Source organism: Schistocerca nitens, chromosome 1, assembly GCF_023898315.1.
Source record: "Schistocerca nitens isolate TAMUIC-IGC-003100 chromosome 1, iqSchNite1.1, whole genome shotgun sequence".
In the NCBI taxonomy this organism is placed as follows: Eukaryota; Metazoa; Arthropoda; class Insecta; order Orthoptera; family Acrididae; genus Schistocerca; species Schistocerca nitens.
Window position 1 is genome coordinate 887,777,567 of NC_064614.1, and position 6,316 is coordinate 887,783,882.

General features: G+C 44.3%; 1 pseudogene; it reads left to right on the plus strand.

Moving 5' to 3' along the window:
• Nucleotides 1-1,500: 1,500 nt before the first annotated feature.
• Nucleotides 1,501-1,618, plus strand: LOC126206219 (5S ribosomal RNA; annotated as a pseudogene).
• The last annotated feature ends 4,698 nt before the right edge of the window (nt 1,619-6,316 follow it).

Genomic DNA, 6,316 nt, shown 5'->3' on the forward strand with positions numbered 1-6,316 from the left:
TATATTCTTCTTCAAGTCTGCGGGTATTTCGCCTGTCTCATACATCTTGCTCACCAGATGGTAGAGTTTTGTCAGGACTGGCTCTCCCAAGGCTGTCAGTAGTTCTAATGGAATGTTGTCTACTCCGGGGGCCTTGTGTCGACTCAGGTCTTTCAGTGCTCTGTCAAACTCTTCACGCAGTATCATATCTCCGATTTCATCTTCATCTACATTCTCTTCCATTTCTATAATATTGTCTTCAAGACAATCGCCCTTGAATAGACCCTCTATATACTCCTTCCACCTTTCTGCTTTCCCTTCTTTGCTTAGAACTGGTTTCCATCTGAGCTCTTGAGATTCATGCAAGTGGTTCTCTTTTCTCTAAAGGTCTCTTTAATTTTGCTGTAGGCAGTATCTATCTTACCCCTAGTGGTATGCGCCTCTACATCCTTACATTTGTCCTCTAGCCATCCCTGCTTAGCCATTTTGCACTTCCTGTCGATATCATTTTTGAGACGTTTGTATTCCTTCTTGCCTGCTTCATTTACTTCATTTCTATATTTTCTCCTTTATCAATTAAATTCAATATATCTTCTGTTACCCACGGATTTCTACTAGCCCTTGTCTTTTTACCTACTTGCTCCTCTGCTGCCTTTACTATTTCATCTCTCAGAGCTACCCATTCTTCTTCTACTGTATTTCTTTCCCCTGTTCTTGTTAATCGTTCCCTAATGCTCTCCCTGAAACACTCTACAACCTCTGGTCTAGTCAGTTTATCCAGATCCCATCCCCTTAAAATCCCACCTTTTTGCAGTTTCTTCAGTTTTAATCTACAGTTCATAACCAATAGATTGTGGTCAGAATCCACATCTGCCCCTGGAAATGTCTTAAAATTTAAAACATGGTTCCTAAATCTGTCTTACCATTATATAAACTATCTGATTCCTTTTAGTATCTCCAGGATTCTTCCAGGTATACAACCTTCTTTCATGATTCTTGAACCAAGTGTTGGCTATGATTAAGTTATGCTCTGCGCAAAATTCTACCAGGCGGCTTCCTCTTTCATTTCTTAGCCCCAATCCATATTCACCTACTATGTTTCCTTCTCTCCCTTTTCCTACTATCGAATTCCAGTCACCCATGACTATTAAATTTTCGTCTCCTTTCTGTACCTGAATAATTTGTTTTATCTCATCATACGTTTCATCAATTTCTTCGTCATCGGCAGAGCTAGTTGGCATATAAACTTGTACTACTGTAGAAGGCGTGGGCTTTGTGTCTATCTTGGCCACAATAATGCGTTCACTATGCTGTTTGTAGTAGCTTACCCGTACTCCTATTTTGTTATTCATTATTAAACCTACACCTGCATTACCCCTATTTGATTTTGTATTTATAACCCTGTAATCACCTGACCAAAAGTCTTGTTCCTCCTGCCACCGAACTTCAGTAATTCCCACTATATCTAACTTTAACCTATCCATTTCCCTTTTTAAATTACCTAACCTACCTGCCCGATTGGGCAACGGCCTTGCCGCAGTGGATACACCGGTTCCCGTGAGATCACCGAAGTTAAGCGCTGTCGGGCGTGGTCGCCACTTGGATGGGTGACCATCCAGGTCGCCATGCGCTGTTGCTATTTTTGGGGGTGCACTCAGCCTCGTGATGCCAATTGAGGAGCTACTCGATCGAATAGTCGTGGCTTCGGTCAAGAATACCATCATAACGACCGGGAGAGCGGTGTGCTGTCCCCACGCCCCTTCTATCCGCCTCCTCCACCGAGGATGACACGGCGGTCGGATGGTCCCGGTAGGCCACTCGTGGCCTGAAGACAGAGTGGATTTTTTTTTTCACCTGCCCGATTAAGGGACCTGACGTTTCAAACCGTGATCCCCCGATCACAACGACCTCCTTAGTAGTCCACGCCCAGAGATCTGAATGGTTGACTGTTTTACCTCCGGAATATTTTAGCCAAGATGATGCCATCATCATTTAACCATACAGTAAAGCTGCATGCCCTCGGGAAAAATTACAGCTGTAGTTTCCCCTTGCTTTCAGCTGTTCGCAGTACCAACACAACAAGGCCGTTTAGGATAATATTACAAAGCCAGAACAGCCAATCGTCCAGACTGTTACCCCTGCTACTACTGAAATGGCTGCTGCCCCTCTTCAGGAACCACGCGTTTGTCTGGCCTCTCAACAGAAACCCCTCCGTTGTGGTTGCACCTACGGTACAGCTATCTGTATCACAGAGGCACGCAAGCCTCCCCACCAACGGCAGGGTCCGTGGTTCATGGGGGGGGGGGGGGGGGGGGGATGGCGAAGGTAGTGGGTAAAAAGACGAGGTCTGGTAGAATTCCTTGGGCAGCACAAGAGAAGTTGAATCTAATCGATGAAAGGAAAACCTCTAAAAGAATTAGATCGAAAGGAAGTGCAAAATGACTTAGCAGGAATGGCTAGAGGCCAAATGTAAGGATGTAGAAGCATACATCACTAAGGGTAAGGTAGATGCTATCTACAGGAAAATTAAAGAGCCTTTAGAGAAAAGAGAACCACCTGTACGAAGAATTTGACGAAGCACTGAGAGACCCAAGACGAAACAAGGTACCGGGAGTAAACACCGTCCGTTAGAGCTACCGATAGTCTTTGGGAGGGCCAGCCACGACAAAATTCTTCCATCTGGTGAACAAGATGTATGAACAGGCGAAAAACCCTTAGACTTCAAAACGAAAATAATAATTGCAATGCCAAAGAAACCAGGTACTGACAGGTGTGAAAATTACTAAACTATCAGTTTCAAAATGCTATTGCGAAACCTTCACAGAAGAATGGAAAAATTGGTAGAAGCCGACTGTTTAAGTCATCACAAAATCATAAACAAATGCAAAATGGGTAAGAGAAGGTATCTACATGGTGCGAAAAATGGTAATTGAAATGAAATGATCGTATGGCATTGTTGGCCGGGAGGCCCCATGCGGGGAAGTTCGGCCGCCGTATTGCAAGTCCTTTTTAGTTGACGCCACTTCGGCGACTTGCGAGTCAATGATGATGAAATGATGATGAACACACAACACCCAGTCATCACGAGGCAGAGAAAAATCCCTGACCCCGCCGGGAATCGAACCCGGGACCCCGTGCGCGAGAAGCGAGAACGCTACCGCAAGACCACGAGCTGGTAATTGATCTTACATGATGAAAAGTGTGAGGCCATCCACGTGTTTACCAAAAGAAATCCGCTAAATTACGTTTACACGATAAATCACACAAATATAAAGGCTGTCTGTCAGTTCAGCTAAATACCTGGGAATCATACTTACGAACATCTTGAACTGGAAAAATCACACAGAATTTGGTGTGAGGAAGACAAATCGAAGACCGAGTTTTATTGCCAGAACATTTAGAAGCTACAACAGATCTAATAAAGACATTAAATGTAAACGTAGGCTACTGCGGCCGTTGTCACAGTCTGTCAAATTATTCTAGGTTCGAGGCCACATTGTCAACTATAAAATTCAGCAGTTAGCAATACACCCTGAGGAAGGCGTCTTGCAATAGTCGCCAAAACGTCGGAATTTTGTTGTTCGAATGCAGCCTTAAACCTAGTAAAATTTTATTGACTACTAAAGACATTGCCTGCTCACCATTCGTCCGTCCTCCTCTGGAGTTCCGCTTTATCGGATCCCTGCCAGAAAGGACTGTCGGAGGACATCGAAAAAATCCGAAGAAGGGCAGCTCTTTTTATATTATCGCGATAGGGGAGAGAGTGTGACGGATATAGTGGGTTTTGGGGCCAAACATTAAAACAAGGCGGTTTTAGTTGCGGCGAAGTCTTTTCTCGAAATATAGATCAGCAAATATGTCTTTCGAATGTGAAAAAAATTTTTGAATCTTACCTACCTGGGGCGAAATCATGGTCGTAATAAAATGAGGGACATCAGAGTTCGCACGGAAAAATTTGTTTATTCGTTATTCGCGCAACTGTTTGGGAATGCAACTGTAAAAAAAAAATAATCTGAAGGTTGTTCGATGGACCCTCTGCCATGCACTTAATTGTGAATTTCAGAGTAGTCCTGCAGATCTGCGTTTTTACCTGTGCGCCTTGAGCACGGTCGCCGCCCGCCTGTGTTTGCTTTACATGCGGATTGCGCACGCCTCTTTCTCGCCTTGCGCGCGTGTGTGATTCCATTCACACCTAGATATAACCACGCACGCTGTTGCAATGATCAAGATGTCAGCTATGCTAGTAGCAGTTGTCACCGCAGCTGCTATATTTCGAGACACAGACGAAATCGAAAAAAAGCCAAGTACAGGGATAATTAATACCTTTGCGTAATGCATAATTGAGTGTGGTGGAAGGGATAAAGATGGCAAGGAGTATTGCGTTTAGTAACTGTACACGTGTTTTCGAAGTTAACACTTCATTCTGTTGTGCCAGTGATGGCCAAGAAGAAACACAAAATGCAGAGAGACTATATTGTAGCCAAGGAAAATACAAAATACGGAACTCTATAGATCAGTGGCGACAAGGTTAGCTCTTTTTCAGTCCTTTCTGTGGGGTACAGTTACCCCAGTTCGAAGGTCCAGTTCAGATACTAAAATGTAGACTTTCACGGCCGGAAATATCATGTCCATCATAATTATTCGGGCTGTTATGCCGTGGTCGATTGATGAATTCTGTGTGGATTCCCAACGTTTCCACCACTGAGCGATGGCAACGGCGATCGACGGCGACGGACAGCGGCCAATTGCACTGACGTTTTCAAAACACGTGACGTCACGCCGCGGCGAGGGAGCGCGCGGTCACGGAATTTAGCAGCAGTCAGTACGGAGCCAGTGGGTGTGTTGGACCTTCCATCGACCTACGGACCCCCTTGAAGATGTCTCCCGCAGTCGGAGACGGAACGTTGGGAATCTACACAGAATTCATCAACCGACCACGGCATAACAGCCCGGATAATTATAATGGACATGGTCCAGTTCAGGTCATTTACTGCATCTGACATTATTCCATAAGTTTCCCAAGCGCTGGTTAAATCCTTGGAAGAATACTTCACGTTTATATATCCGTCTGTCAAATCCCACCTGTGTGTGTGTGTGTGTGTGTGTGTGTGTGTGTGTGTGTGAGAGAGAGAGAGAGAGAGAGAGAGAGAGATATGGAGAACACGGGAAGAAATTTCATGAAAAGCGATTAATTAGGTAGTTACCTTATGTTTACTTCTAGCCTCCAAATTCTGTGCAGGAATTGATACATGGTACTTATTGGAATTAAGGAAAACGTGGAAGGAAGGACTCACCAATATAACTTTCTTTTCACACAACCTGCTTATTTAACAATATATAAACTGTGCTTTAGAGATAATCGACACATTTAACCATAGAATTTATTAAACAAAATTAATAAATTTGCAAAATTCTTTTGACCTTAAACCTTAAGTTGAATAAGCTTTTAATCCTTCCAAATAAATCTGAAGTGCTGTACCTGCAGCCCGCCCGTTATCGGGTGAAACAGCGGTGTTTACCGCCGCGCTGGACACAGTCTGTCTTATTAAATGCCCTTCTGCAACACATGGAAACTATATAAGCACCACTGATGACAAGAGTGATTCTATTACTCAAAGCAAATGACTTAACTGCTAATTTGAAAACTCTGTGTCGGAAGGTTCGAAGTTGATGTGCACCTGCGCCTAAAGGTTACAGAGATTAGCCAACAATATGACAATGATACTCCAAAGCAACCAACCTCTTAATTTCAACCGGCAACCAAGGTGCGACTGGATCCCAACCCGTCCCTTCTGACAGTTGAGTAAAGCCCTGGTGACGGTTGGCTGTTAATACGAGGTGCATTCAAGTTCTAAGGCCTCCTATTTTTTTTTCTCCGGACTGGAAAGAGATAGAAACATGCGCATTGTTTTAAAATGAGGCCGCGTTCATTGTCAATACGTCCCAGAGATGGCAGCACCGTACGGCAGATGGAATTTTCCCGCCAGCGGCGAGAATGAGAACTGTTTTAAATACTTAAAATGGCGACGTTTTCCTTACTTGAACAGCGTGCAATCATTCGTTTTCTGAATTTGCGTGGTGTGAAACCAATTGAAATTCATCGACAGTTGAAGGAGACATGTGGTGATGGAGGTATGGATGTGTCGAAAGTGCGTTCGTGGGTGCGACAGTTTAATGAAGGCAGAACATCGTGTGACAACAAACCGAAACAACCTCGGGCTCGCCCAAGGCGGTCTGACGACATGATCGAGAAAGTGGAGAGAATTGTTTTGGGGGATCGCCAAATGACTGTTGAACAGATCGACTCCAGAGTTGGCATTTCTGTGGGTTCTGTGCA